This window comes from Columba livia, chromosome 3 (assembly GCF_036013475.1).
Source record: "Columba livia isolate bColLiv1 breed racing homer chromosome 3, bColLiv1.pat.W.v2, whole genome shotgun sequence".
Taxonomy (NCBI): Eukaryota; Metazoa; Chordata; class Aves; order Columbiformes; family Columbidae; genus Columba; species Columba livia.
In genome coordinates, this window is record NC_088604.1 from 6,266,822 (window position 1) to 6,279,692 (window position 12,871).

General features: G+C 36.3%; 1 protein-coding gene across 20 annotated transcripts in view; it reads right to left on the reverse strand.

The window, feature by feature from the left end:
- Positions 1 to 12,871, reverse strand: part of SUPT3H (SPT3 homolog, SAGA and STAGA complex component) — a 285,057-nt gene that overhangs the window by 215,075 nt on the left and 57,111 nt on the right. The window contains exon 4 of one of the 20 annotated variants that reach the window (XM_065055693.1): positions 6,390 to 6,501. The exons of the other annotated variants lie outside the window; for them this stretch is intronic. The gene's annotated coding sequence lies outside the window, so the exon portion shown is untranslated. The remainder of the gene's footprint in view (positions 1 to 6,389; positions 6,502 to 12,871) is intronic. 20 annotated transcript variants of the gene reach the window in all.

Consider the following 12,871-nt stretch of genomic DNA (forward strand, 5'->3'; position numbering starts at 1 on the left):
TGGATCCAGAGAATGTAAACAAAGTTCTCTTTAATGTAACCATAATTTGATTCCATTAAGCCCAGAAGCTATATATATGGGCATACATCAGAATAACACGTGTTGTCTTTGGAATTCCTGCACCACCTGGTCCTCTCATCCAGTTCTACTTCTGAGATAACGTAATTCAAAAAATAAAACATCTATTTAAAAAAAGAATATGTATCTCCTTTCACATTAGAATTCTGAGGTATGCTGCAACTGAGACATTGGCGTATTCTGGTCTTTTTTGGCTCAGGAAGGAGGCAACTTTGGCTGTTCTTAGAGCTCCACCTCTCCTTTTTTACCTTCTCCTTTTCCCTTCACATTTTAGTCTCCTCTCTTCCCTCCAGCCTTTCCATTCTTCAGTTCTTCCAGTAACTTCTCATCCTTTCTCCTGTTTCTCACCCTGCTTCATCTACACGACTCTGTGCACCTGGTTCAGCCTTTGCCAAGGGCTGTAAGTTCAGAGACAGGAAAATTCAAAGATGTGGTGGGTTTAACCCATCCCAGCACTACCCACTGCAACACAGTGAAGTCTTTTAACATCATGTGGATTATCTAGCAAACAAGAGGAGTCCACTCAAGTAAAACACAATATGATTTATATCTCAAGGTAATGCTGCATATTTCAGAGAAAAATACACAGCTTTCCTGCAAAATGGGCAACACTCTGGAACACAACACTGAAAATAAATTCAGATATTCAGTTGAATAGGAGTGCCCAGTATAAGAAGTCAAAAATGTGTAAGATCACCAGACATAAGATTGGAAAGTTATTTCACTATGTCTCATTTGGGGTAAAGATATTAAAATCGTGTGCTCAGTCTCAGGATGCAGTTTTGAAAGAAGAGAAACAAGCTATTGGCTAGAAAATACATTTATAGGAAAAGACAGAGAGAACAGCACTTGCCTAGATTTGAAGAAAAACAAAATAATCAAACATCAAGAGGTGACTTAGTATCTCAATACCCTAATGAAAGTGTATTTCCTGGAGGATGATGCATGAAAGGGTCGAGACAGCCAAAGTGACTGGAAATCAACACCAGACATGCTCAAATTTGATTTAATAAAACTACTTCTTAATTAAGTGATGGATTAATTAAATAAACAGAATACCAAGAGACACAATAGCTTAATTATATTTTCAAGTTTTGAATCCGATCTGGATTACATTATGGAAGAAAAGTTTTAGTCGAACATTCACGAACATTTTTGGCAGAAGTACTTTTTAAAAGGGATAATTGATATAATAATAGGTGATACCAGATAATCTAAAATAACTTTTTGGCCTTTAAATGTATAAATTCAAGGCATGTCCAATGGCTGAGTTAGAGCATAAGGAAGCCTGAGAGATCCACGGATTAATTCCAAGACATTTAGAACTGATGCAATTCTGAAGTTCAAGGAAGTGAAATACGGTATCACTTGGGGAAATCAAGTTATACAGAGGAAATAAGTGGGAGGAAATATGTATTGGGTTACCCAGAACATGCAAAGGAAGCACTTCATAAATATAGCGACTAAATGAAAAGGTGGTGGCAAGGTCTCTGCTTTCTGTGGAGAAATAAAAAGGATGATGCAAACTGACAATGGAGAGAAGTAGGAGGGCACTACACAGGTGACAAGAACCACTGATGGGTAAAGGTCTCTTTGACTGGGGTCACTGCACTGGAAACACAAAGTATTTGTAAACTGGAAACAGCTGCTTAGAAATCATTAAAAAAATAGTAACCAAATTAGTATCTCTATTATTACATTACACCTTTGATACTTTTGGTGTATGTAATAATCTCACGGAACAGCAATTTTTATGCATTATTTTTTCTTTAAAGAACAAGATTAAAGGGTGTTTTCATATAAATCTAAGTAAGCAACTATTTACTTAGTTTCAGTGTCAAGCAGAAAAACAAGCTAATTTAGTCAAACAACATGTTAGCAATAAACATGGAAATAAAGGTTTCAAAAGTTCCCCCTAAATTTAATAGAAACTGGATCAGGCCCAAACTAAATCTAGCAAGAATTAGATCTAACTAATTTAATTAAACTACCTAATATATACATATATATATATATATTCTAAGTTAAAAAGTAGTTATTCTCATTTGTATAATTCTTACCATATTTAAAGCTTTCTAATTCTTCAAATATTAGTGTCCACAGTTAGAAACCTAAACGGATTTGGACTCATTTGCAGAGCACTGAGCATTTGCAATTTGCCATGAAAACAAACTGAAGCACCAGAGCTCCACACCTACAAAAGCCTTACCATATTTCTATAGATGTCCAAATATAGATTTATCTATTGGACTTCGGGCACCCGCAACTGAAAAAATTATACATCTATTATTACATATTAATTTGTATGGGTTTGATACTGTAACAGTAGTTATTACTTCAGCATCTCTCCTACACCACGCTATCCAAGGTTAATCACTGGTTTAAATGTCAGTGGACCAAACTGTTTTCATTCATTCCAATATTCCTTTCACATGTTAATACTTTTTAAATTAAATCATTCCCCCTAAACTGACATCACAGATTTAACAGTTACTTCCTGATTAGAGAGGAGAGGAAGATGAATAACTCATACTTTTCAGATATGTACAAGAAATTTTTCAAAGTATACCTCTTGAACCCAAAATCCCAACAGTTAAATAATTATAAACCAGATAGGTCTTTACACAGAAGTTTCATCATATAATTATGATGCTGATCATTTAGAACTATCCAAAACGTCTCCAGCATTTTTAAACAGCTAAGCAAAGTTATTTTTAAAATCAAACATATGTGCTTTTTTCTGTGTATGTCTTCGGAAAGAACATTCTGTATAATGAAAAACATGACCGAATTTTTCACAGTACATCACTATAAAACCCTATAATTGACTTTTTGGGTTGGTTTACTCTATATCTATTTTTGTCCATGTAGAAAACAGCAATGATGTGGTGAAAAGACCAAAATGTAGGTCCCATTGCAGGATAAGGCTCCATCCTGATTAGTGAAGAAGTATCATGTTTTCCCTGGGAAACATGCCCATTTTGTACAAGGGAATTCAGTCCACATGAACCTCCTTTTTAGGAAAAAGGAAAAAAAATAAAGGAAACAAAAAAAATCAGTCCTTTTAAGCAGCACAGATTCTACTTAGTGATTTCTCTCAGCCTTAGCTGGGCCTTTCCATCAGAATACAGCTCCGCTGATTCAGTTTACCATAAGTTGTCCCAATATGAATTTTCTGCTTTTCAACAATATTCTGAAAAGCTTAAGAGCTAAGATGTGCTTGTATTATTATTCTAGTTCAACCTGAAATGACAAAGTGTTTAACATTAACTTTTGCTTTTTCCCAGAAGAAATAAACTTTCTAAAACCAACACAAAAACAAGTAGGGTGATAAGAATATATTCACTGTTTCAATCACAGAATCGACTGAGTTGGAAAAGACCTCAGAGATCATCAAGTCCAACCCTTGGTCCAACTCCAGTCCATTGACTAGATCGTGGCACTAAGTGCCATGTCCAATCTCAGTTTAAAAACCTCCAGGGACGGTGAGTCCAGCACCTCCCTGGGCAGCCATTCCAATGCCTGACCACTCTCTCTGCAAAGAACTTCTTTCTAATATCCAGCCTAAATTTCCCCTGGCAGAGTTTAAGCCCATGTGCCCTTGTCCTGTTGCTGACTGCCTGGGAGAAGAGACCAATCCCCACCTGACTAGAACTTCCCTTCAAGTAGTTCTAGAGAGTGATGAGCTCACCTCTAAGCCTCCTCTTCTCCAGACTGAACAACCCCAGCTCCCTCAGCCTCTCCCCATAGGGCTTGTGTTCAAGTCCCTTCACCAGTCGTGTTGCTTCAGAGATGACTACGAAATGACAATGTAAATGAAGGTCAACTTGAAATAGTAAGTCAGAAAAACAAATGTCTGCATTAAAATAATTTCTCATGGTAAGTATTATCCACCTACAAAAATGAATTTAGATTACGCATTTTATTTTACATACTATTCCCATCCCTCTTTGAATGGTCTTTAAGATCTGCTATCACAGATTACTTACATGCCCCAATCACAAAGGATAAAAAAAAACTGTGCAGACACTTTTCCAAAGGAGTTCACGTGCCAAATTAAAAACACTACTCTATTTCTTTCAGAGTTAATTAAAATAAATCACATGGCATTAAACTCAGACTTAAAAGTTTGAAGAAAATATTGTTATCTTGCAAATTGTTTAACAGTAAGATATGCCACAATTGCTCTGAGGTAAATCTTGGAGAAATTGAAGATGACATCTAAATCACAAGCTTGGGAAACAGGGGAAATACCATCCACAGCCAAAAAGAGAGGACAGGTTCAAGAGAAATGGTAAAGTATTTCTTTTAAACAGCAGCTGCAGTCACTAATATTGTCACTTATATTAGATTCTCCCAAGACTTTGAAGAATCTGATCCCAAAATCAGAAGTACCAGTATAATCGTTTAAAGTGATGGACGTCAGGTGTAGTTTCTCTACTGGGGCAAAAGTCTCTTTAATGGGCTGTTCTTCCAAATGCAACATTAATACCCACAGGAGATGATCCTAGCATAGCCAAGCCTCACCGAATTGTTTCCACCAGATGCTGATTTACAAAAGTGAATGCAGGATCTGTTTCAAAGATGAAACGTGATGAATGTCATATAAGACCTGAAGATTGACTGATGGATTGTTTTTGTTTGCTTGTTTTTTAATTATTAAAGGAAAAAAAAAGATGACAAAGCTTGCCCTAATAAAATTAAAAATTCTTAGCTGTACTTATTTGAGAAGTTTTAACGATACTAACGTCATACGGAAGTGTAACCGAAGTATTTAGTCAATTTTAACTAAAATATAATAAAGTGGTTGTACTCTAAGAAAAAACAGTTAAGTCAGCATGTTTCAAAAGAGGAAAAGAAGAGATTTATGTCCAGCTACACAGCCTGGAAGAGCAGCTTTGACGTCCACAACAACAGTATTTTACACCATTCACACAAAACAATGTAGAAGTACTTGAAAGACCTGCCCCAGTGACACAAGATTCTGACAGTAACAATAGAGTAAAAGACGGGATTTCATGGCTCTGTTCTCCAGCGGCTTGAGTACAAAATACTTACACTGTGGGTGAAGCAGGATGTTTCTGAGGTGGACCAAATATCTACGTCTACGTGGGTCAGCCTACGCTTCCTTCAAAGGCTGTGGAGAGTGTTATGATTCATCTGTCTGATTTTAGACACTAATTTTCAAGTGAATCACTAACTAAAAGTGCTTATTTCTCTCTGCTGGCTGCAGAAAGAAAGGTTGCGCTTACTCAGGTGCATACACTGACAGTGCAGACATGTGGGGTTAATTAATCCCTCTTGCAACAACTATTTAGCCCTAAATTAAGAGGAAGATAAGATTTGTGCCTGGTAACACTAGAAATAAAATCTACTTAGGGTTACAACAGAAGTTTCTGCCACCGGTGAGAGGTTTCCCACCACGGAGGGACATGCACTTCAGGATGACCCATCCTCTGTCCAGGGGATGCTGTGACAAGAACCAGCAAGGTTCAGGCACTCTCCTGGAACCTGAAGGTAGTCAAAGCAGTCCTCACCAAAGAGGTCTTGGAACTAGAATTGTCCCAATATTTTAAAAACTCTACACTCTAGGAGTTAAAATATTCTAGGTACCAAGAAGATTCAGAGGTGAAACACACCAAATCTTTCCCTTCATCCAATAGAAAGATTGAGCTCCATCCTGCCCTTACACAGAAGACATTTCTGTTGGAATTCAAAATGAATTTATTGATCTGTGGATATATTTAATCACTGAAAACGGCGCAGGCCTCTACCGCAAATCCTCCATTTGTCGATATCAATCTGAAACAACTGAGAGCATTTACCTGTGTGGTGCCTAAAATATCGAATCATTCAAACAATGTGAGATGTAAGTGCCACAAATCAAAAGGAGAAGGGTTACAGAACTAATCCCTCTGTCAGTACAGAATCTTTTGATGACACCATCAAAACCATGAGATACTGTATCATCACACATCACCTGTACATCATAGCCCTGATGGAAGGCAGAAAGACTTCATGAAGCCTCTTCACTCTTTCAAAGTTGAGTTCCAAAGAATGGACGTGATTGCAAGATGTCTCTCAATTTGCAGATTATCCACTAATTGATAGAAATAACCTTCCCACAGAATGTTTTTATATTGTATCACTCATTTGAAGCTGATGATGGTGAGGATAAGTTGGCAAGACAGAAAGATAAGCTTCAGAAAAAACAAAGTGGGAGACTCAAATTTCCACTAACCTGCCTTACAAGTGTTAATACCCACCAATATTAAGTAGAGTTGCTATTAAAAAAGGGAAAATGAACTCACCGATCTCTCAGCGTCCCTGTCCAGCATTGCTTGTAGTGCTAAGAAACAAGGCTTATGGAATTGCAGTGACCAGGATCTACCACTCCATCCCTCTTAATTTTGTCAACTTCAGCTGAAACGGGCCAATGAGCAAAGCAGAAATAGTTATGCAGAAGCTTTGTAAAAATAAATTGCTACGTAAAGAAAAGAGCATTAAATCAGCTGTGATCCCGTTCCCTTGCCAAATCAAAGCGGAACAAACCAGAGCTGCAGCTTCTGGACAAGAGAAAAGTAGGACTCGAATATCAAGAAAAATAAGTTCATTGAATAATTTGTTCAATGGTTTTATAACTGAATGCTTACATGGACAACAATTATCTGTTAGTACTCAAACATGTCTTGGATCCCTGGAGCTGATATTCAAACATATTTTGAAAGAAACATAAACCTCACGATCTGGGCTTTCACATTTTATCTCACTATTAAGGATTACAATGAGAACTTCTTGGAAAGTCAATTATCCCACATATCTACTGCAACATTTCTTTCATCTTTCTTTAAAACATGTGGTGATGGCCATAATACAGCACAATACCTCAGGTTAAGGTTGAATTAAAGAATTCCTAAATTCCTGTTGAATATAACTTATGAAATACGCTTGTATTTCAGAAACTTAAATCACTAACTGATGGTCGAGTGTTGTTTTTTCCCCCATACGAGCAGGCTATTGCACTGTCCTCTTGCACAATTCTTGTACTTTCTTCTGAAGTAACCAATTCTGGCCGCTCCTATAGACAAAATACTGAAATACATGAACAAGAGACTCAATAAGGGTTCATTATATCAAAGCCACAGGTTCCCCTTGATTATGCACTTTGTTCACATTTTAACAAAACTATTTTCTTGCTACTTCAGAAAAATATACATATATATATATATATATATATATATATATATATGCATGATACTTATTTGAAAATATTGATGACACCACGTATATCCCCATACTGTGCTACTTGTCCTGCCCAACCCATATTCCGGACTTTTCCAGAGATTAATTAGTACATCTGGCTACAATGTTTTCAATTTCACATGCTTTCAAAATATTCACACTGCTACAACAATTAAGCAAATATAAAAAACGTAACAGCATTTTGGCAAAATCAAAATGAATTCGCAATTTAACAGAGGTTTGTGTTTGTTAGTCTTATACTCGTACAGCAACATCAGACACTTAAAAGGTCCATAAACTCTAGGCAGCAAAGTAGATGTTATTTTCCTTTTAAACATGAAAAACATAATAATTTCTCATCAAATGTCCTCCTCAGTCATATTGTAATGCCAGTCTAAATGTACAGACAAGCACACACATACATTTCGTGGCATATACCCCAAAAGGTTGTCATACCATGAAAATTTCATCCTATCATCCAGCCCTGTAAAGTAATTTCTCAAAATATTAAAATAAATTTGACTAATTGATAATCTGAATTTTCACTTATGGAAAAAATAAAATAAAATAAATCAACGGACAACCTTAAAGTTTTTTTTGGGGTTGCAGGGAGTTCATGGGAAGGAGAGGAAGAGAAGTTGGCAGTTCAACATGCCTTACTACAAATACTCCACTTGAAATCCAAGAATATAGATAGGAAAAGCAGTTCAATTACCTTCTTATCACACGCATAGAAGCGCAGGCTTTTAAATAATCACATGGCGATGCAGAAATCAAAAGTCAGGCCACAAAAGTACTACCTCTTATATGGATGAGAAAGAGGAAGGGGAAGGTGGAAATCTTTACTTGCTACCTCTGGAAATAATCGGGATTCAGGGAAAACAGGACGGAGTTTTATGCAACCGTTAAAGAACCATGTACAATATGTGTGGTCCTTCTGTAATCCAAAAACACGGTATCAACACTTTTGAATGGAGTTCTGAATATACTTCGGATGCAATTAGATACATTTGCACCAATCAATCTTTCAAAAGGAAGTTTTGATTTAATAGTCTACTGTGTTGAAATGTTTGAAAAAAGAAAACATTAAGTGTTTGAATATAATCATCATAAATCTCTGACGATAGAAGGATAAATCAGTCCAGATGGCAGTGTGATAACACTTTGTGTTTCTGATCTATAAGATGATGTATAAAGTTCACCCTCAGGCATATATAAAAGCACGGTTGAAATCTAATACGACAAATGCTGGATTCAAAACTGAAATTAAAAAAAAACTAAATTAAGTGTTTAATAACAGATACACACATTAGGGTTTCAGTGTATTTTGCCTGTCTGTCATGTTAAGAGTTATTGTAAATGATAATCTACAATGTTATATCTTGAAACTTTACTGGAGCTTTTTTCATTAAGCACACCTTTAGGCTTAATTTTGTCTGTACCTAAGTATAAAATGGAACCAAATTCATGCCCTAAGACTTTCATCAAAGCATACTTTTAGGAAAAAGTAGGATAATAGTAAATACACAAGTGAACCTCTCTTAAGAGTCAGTCATTTTAGACAAATTAATAGAATTTTTGTAGCCTTAATACTACAGGTATTCACGTAGCTTTCAATGGGGATACCTCCTTCAGAAAATTACTAGAAAATTAAGGTGCAGATAATTAAAATCAGTATTTTCCAGACTTTCTAAAGTGGTATTTACAGATATATAAAGGGTGAGTGTCACGAGGATGGAGCCAGGCTCTTCTTGGTGACAACCAATGATAGGACAAGGGGTACTGCGTTCAAACTGGAACAGAAGAGGTTCCACTTAAATACGCGAAGAAACTTCTTCATGGTGATGGTGACAGACACTGGAACAGGCTGCCCAAGGAGGTTGTGGAGTCTCCTTCTCTGGAGACATTCAAAAGCCGCTTGGACACCTTCCTGTGTAACCTCATCTGGGTGTTCCTGCTCCAGCAGGGGGATTGGACTGGATGAGCTTTCAAGGTCCCTTCCAATCCCCGACATTCTGTGATTCTGTGGTAATTCCCTTTCCTGTTTGAAGCCTCACTTTTATGATACATACAGCTATTAAGGGTACTCATATGACTTTCTTCCAGAAGGACTAGGCAAACTCATGAAGAAGAACAATGACTGGAGCAAAAAACATCAACATTCAAAGAAAAAAAGCTTAGAAGTGTCAACCAAACAAAGAATTTTAAATAGGGAAAAAAAAAAAACCACACCTGAAAAATCTCAGATTGACTACCCCGATAAGAATCAAACTGGAAAATACCTTATTGTTTTAAATTTAAAATTCACAGTGAAATATTAATGTTTGGATGACCAATAAATTACAAATCAAATTAATACTACTTATGTTAGATGCTTGCAAAAGCACTTCTACAAAAGTACAGCCTACTTACCATTATAAGCATAAGCCATTAAAAGTTCTTAAGTTTCTGAATCCTGATCTTATGCTGGTTATCCATTTATACAGTAACATAAAATCTTTGATTTGGAGACTTTATTCCCCATAGTATTACTATACTATTATACAGTACGTAGCACTATAATCTCGATACTGTTATCAGTCTATTTAAACACCAAATGTTCAGAACAGGGATCTGCACAGACTTTTAAGTTTAGCCCAAGGTTATGACTAGACAACTGTGGTTTATAGCTATAGATAAACCTCACCTCCATCATCTTCTCTTCTTCCTTGTTAAGCTCCTATAATTTTTGGCTTCTACAGTACCTCGTGGCAATGAATGTACGAATTCAACAATTTAATTGCACATTGTTAAAAAAATACTTCCTTGTGTTCATTTTAAGCCCGTCATCTGATAAATTTAATTAGGTGCCCCTAGTTTTTCTTGTTACGAAAAAGGGAAATAATTGTTCCCATTCACTTTCTCCATATTGCTCATAATTCCAGATTTCTATCACCTTCCCCTCCCAGTTGTCTCTTTCCAGGCTTTAGCACTTTGCCAATTCAGTTTCTCCATGTGTGGAATTCATTCAGTTCTATTCTAATTCTAGGCTTTTGTTTTTATAAGTCAGCACAACTGCAGAACTACTAGTAATGCTGTTTTCCCTCATATTCCTTTATTTCATTTAAAATCCAACCCATTTTTGACAACTACTGAACCTCACAGCTAAGCTTGGAGAGCCCGCCTCAGCTCTCTTTTTCTATGAAAATAAACAGCAGAGTTCATGCACATGACTTGGGGTTTATCAGCAATGGATTTCACCTGTTTTATCACCTACTCAATTCTGTGAAATCCTCTGGTGGCTCCACACACTCAGCATTTTATTTCAGTACCCTAAATAAAGCACATTGCCATTAGCAGACTTGCTCACTCCTCCAAGATCTCTGGTAGATCTCACAAGTAACTTTCCTCTGGTGTGGAAATAAACTACTTAAGGGTAATTTCTCACCTTTATTTAGCTGGTATCTTGCAGAAGGATCTCTTCTTTATATCCCACATTTTGTAAAGCTACCGAGACACTGGAGCTACTAAAAAGCCACCAAGTAATTTATTAAAATGATTAAAACTACGGGGTTCTACTAAATTCCACACCAGTGCTGTAATTACTTACTTCTTAGCAATAATAAGGAACCTGAAAAAGTACAGTTTTGCAGTTCCTTTTTAGGCAAGATGTTCAACAGAAATCATACATTGTTTCAACACAAAATTATTTATTGACATCTAAGTATCACTGATTTTAGATCGTTCATTCTTTCAAGAAACCTTATTTTTAATCAGTACTATACTTATTTTGTGCTACATGTAGAACAAGCAATAAGAAGTTACATTGAACACTGTTTGAATAAATTAAGTAGCAATACTTGAAAACAATAAACATTACTGCTCTTCACTTTTTTTTATTCAAAGCACACAAAAAGAAGCCACAGATCATGAATACAGGATACAAAAAAAGGGTAATCAGCTCTCACATGACGACCGAATTTTGTGTTAAGCCACAAACGATCTAAATTCAAGTTACATAAACAGAAAACTAATGCAACTGGCAAACAGCCCCAATCTGTAGCGTTCTATTTGAGAATCACTGGTTAAAGGAAAAGAGACAGTGAGCTTTGACAAAGAACGATATGGGAGATGACATCAACGTCTTTCGGCAAATGAGCTCAGCGTGCCAGCTCACTGACAAATTAGCTTCTAAAAACCACTAACAGTAGCTTACAAAGTCACAGCTGTTATCCTGTTTTGAACAACAAAATGTTGATCTCAGTTGAAATGTAGTTATACAGAAGATTTGTAAGTGCCCTGATGTTTTTTACTTTTTTAAACAAAGCAATAAGTTATACTGAGGAAAGCACAAGGGACTGTGCTCTGATGACCCCATGGTGATGTTTATTAGACAGGATTAAGTATAACACTTGCTTATGTTCTGCACCCTCCTTAAACTTAAAAAAAATCCCTAGAGTTACAGGCTCAGTAGCAACATAAATCTATAAATATGAAAGTACCATAGTCACTAGCAATTTATTTGGTTAACTCAAGCAGTTCCCAGGATATTGATTTTGATAGTGGGAAGAAACAAATCAGAAAACCTGGCACCAGAAAACTCGTAAGAGATTCCACTGAGTGACTTAAATCAGTTGAAAAATTCTAATACTCAACTAAACAAATATTCTACAACGATGACTGGAAAATGGAGTAAGAAAAAAATATACCTATTCCTTAGCACTATTTAAGTAGTGGAAATCTTCACTTTCATGGTAAAATATCATGGAGTCTTCTCTGTTTCTCAGATATAAGGGACTAAAACTCTACAAAACACAACAGCGACAAATTCAGGCAATGCTGGTACTCCTATAACCCTCATCATTGGTCATCCCTCAAACACTGAACACCTCTCAAATGCCATTAATTAAATTCATTAAAATTTAAAACCAAAACAAAATCATTCCCGTTTTACTGATGGCAAAGTGAAGACCAGAACAACTCACATAACTTCCCGAAGGTTCAAAGAGCAGCGTGTGGTTCAGCCCCAAAGACAAGTTCACCCCTCAAGCACCAGACTGTAGTCCTTTGCCAGTACACCATTCTCTCTGCTTCTTAACAGCTCTTTTACCTCCATAAAATCACAATAACTTCAGCATAATTACTCCTGATTTATGGTAAATGAAAGGAATAATCAAGCCAAGACGGATGCATGCCAAGTTCAAGCGACTAGCCCAAAGCCAAGAAAAAAACACTGGTCAAAGCTTGGATTGAAAGTTCTAAGATTCTGTGTTTAGACATCTAATAAAGACCTTAGACATCTAATAAAGACCTTTATTTCATGATGCTACATAAAGACTGTTCCTATCAATGCATTTTCTTTTTTTAATTTAAATATAGTATAATGAAATAAATAATACTGCAGGCATGTCAAGAGCTGAACACAACACATATTTTCAAATGGCAACTCCAGTACTTCTTTTGGGAAAGGTACTACCAGCTCCCAAATTCAGACCCAGAATCAATCTGTCCCCCTTGTGTATTTGCAAAACAGACTTTAACTTGTTTACCTCCTAAACAAGCAAGAGGGAGG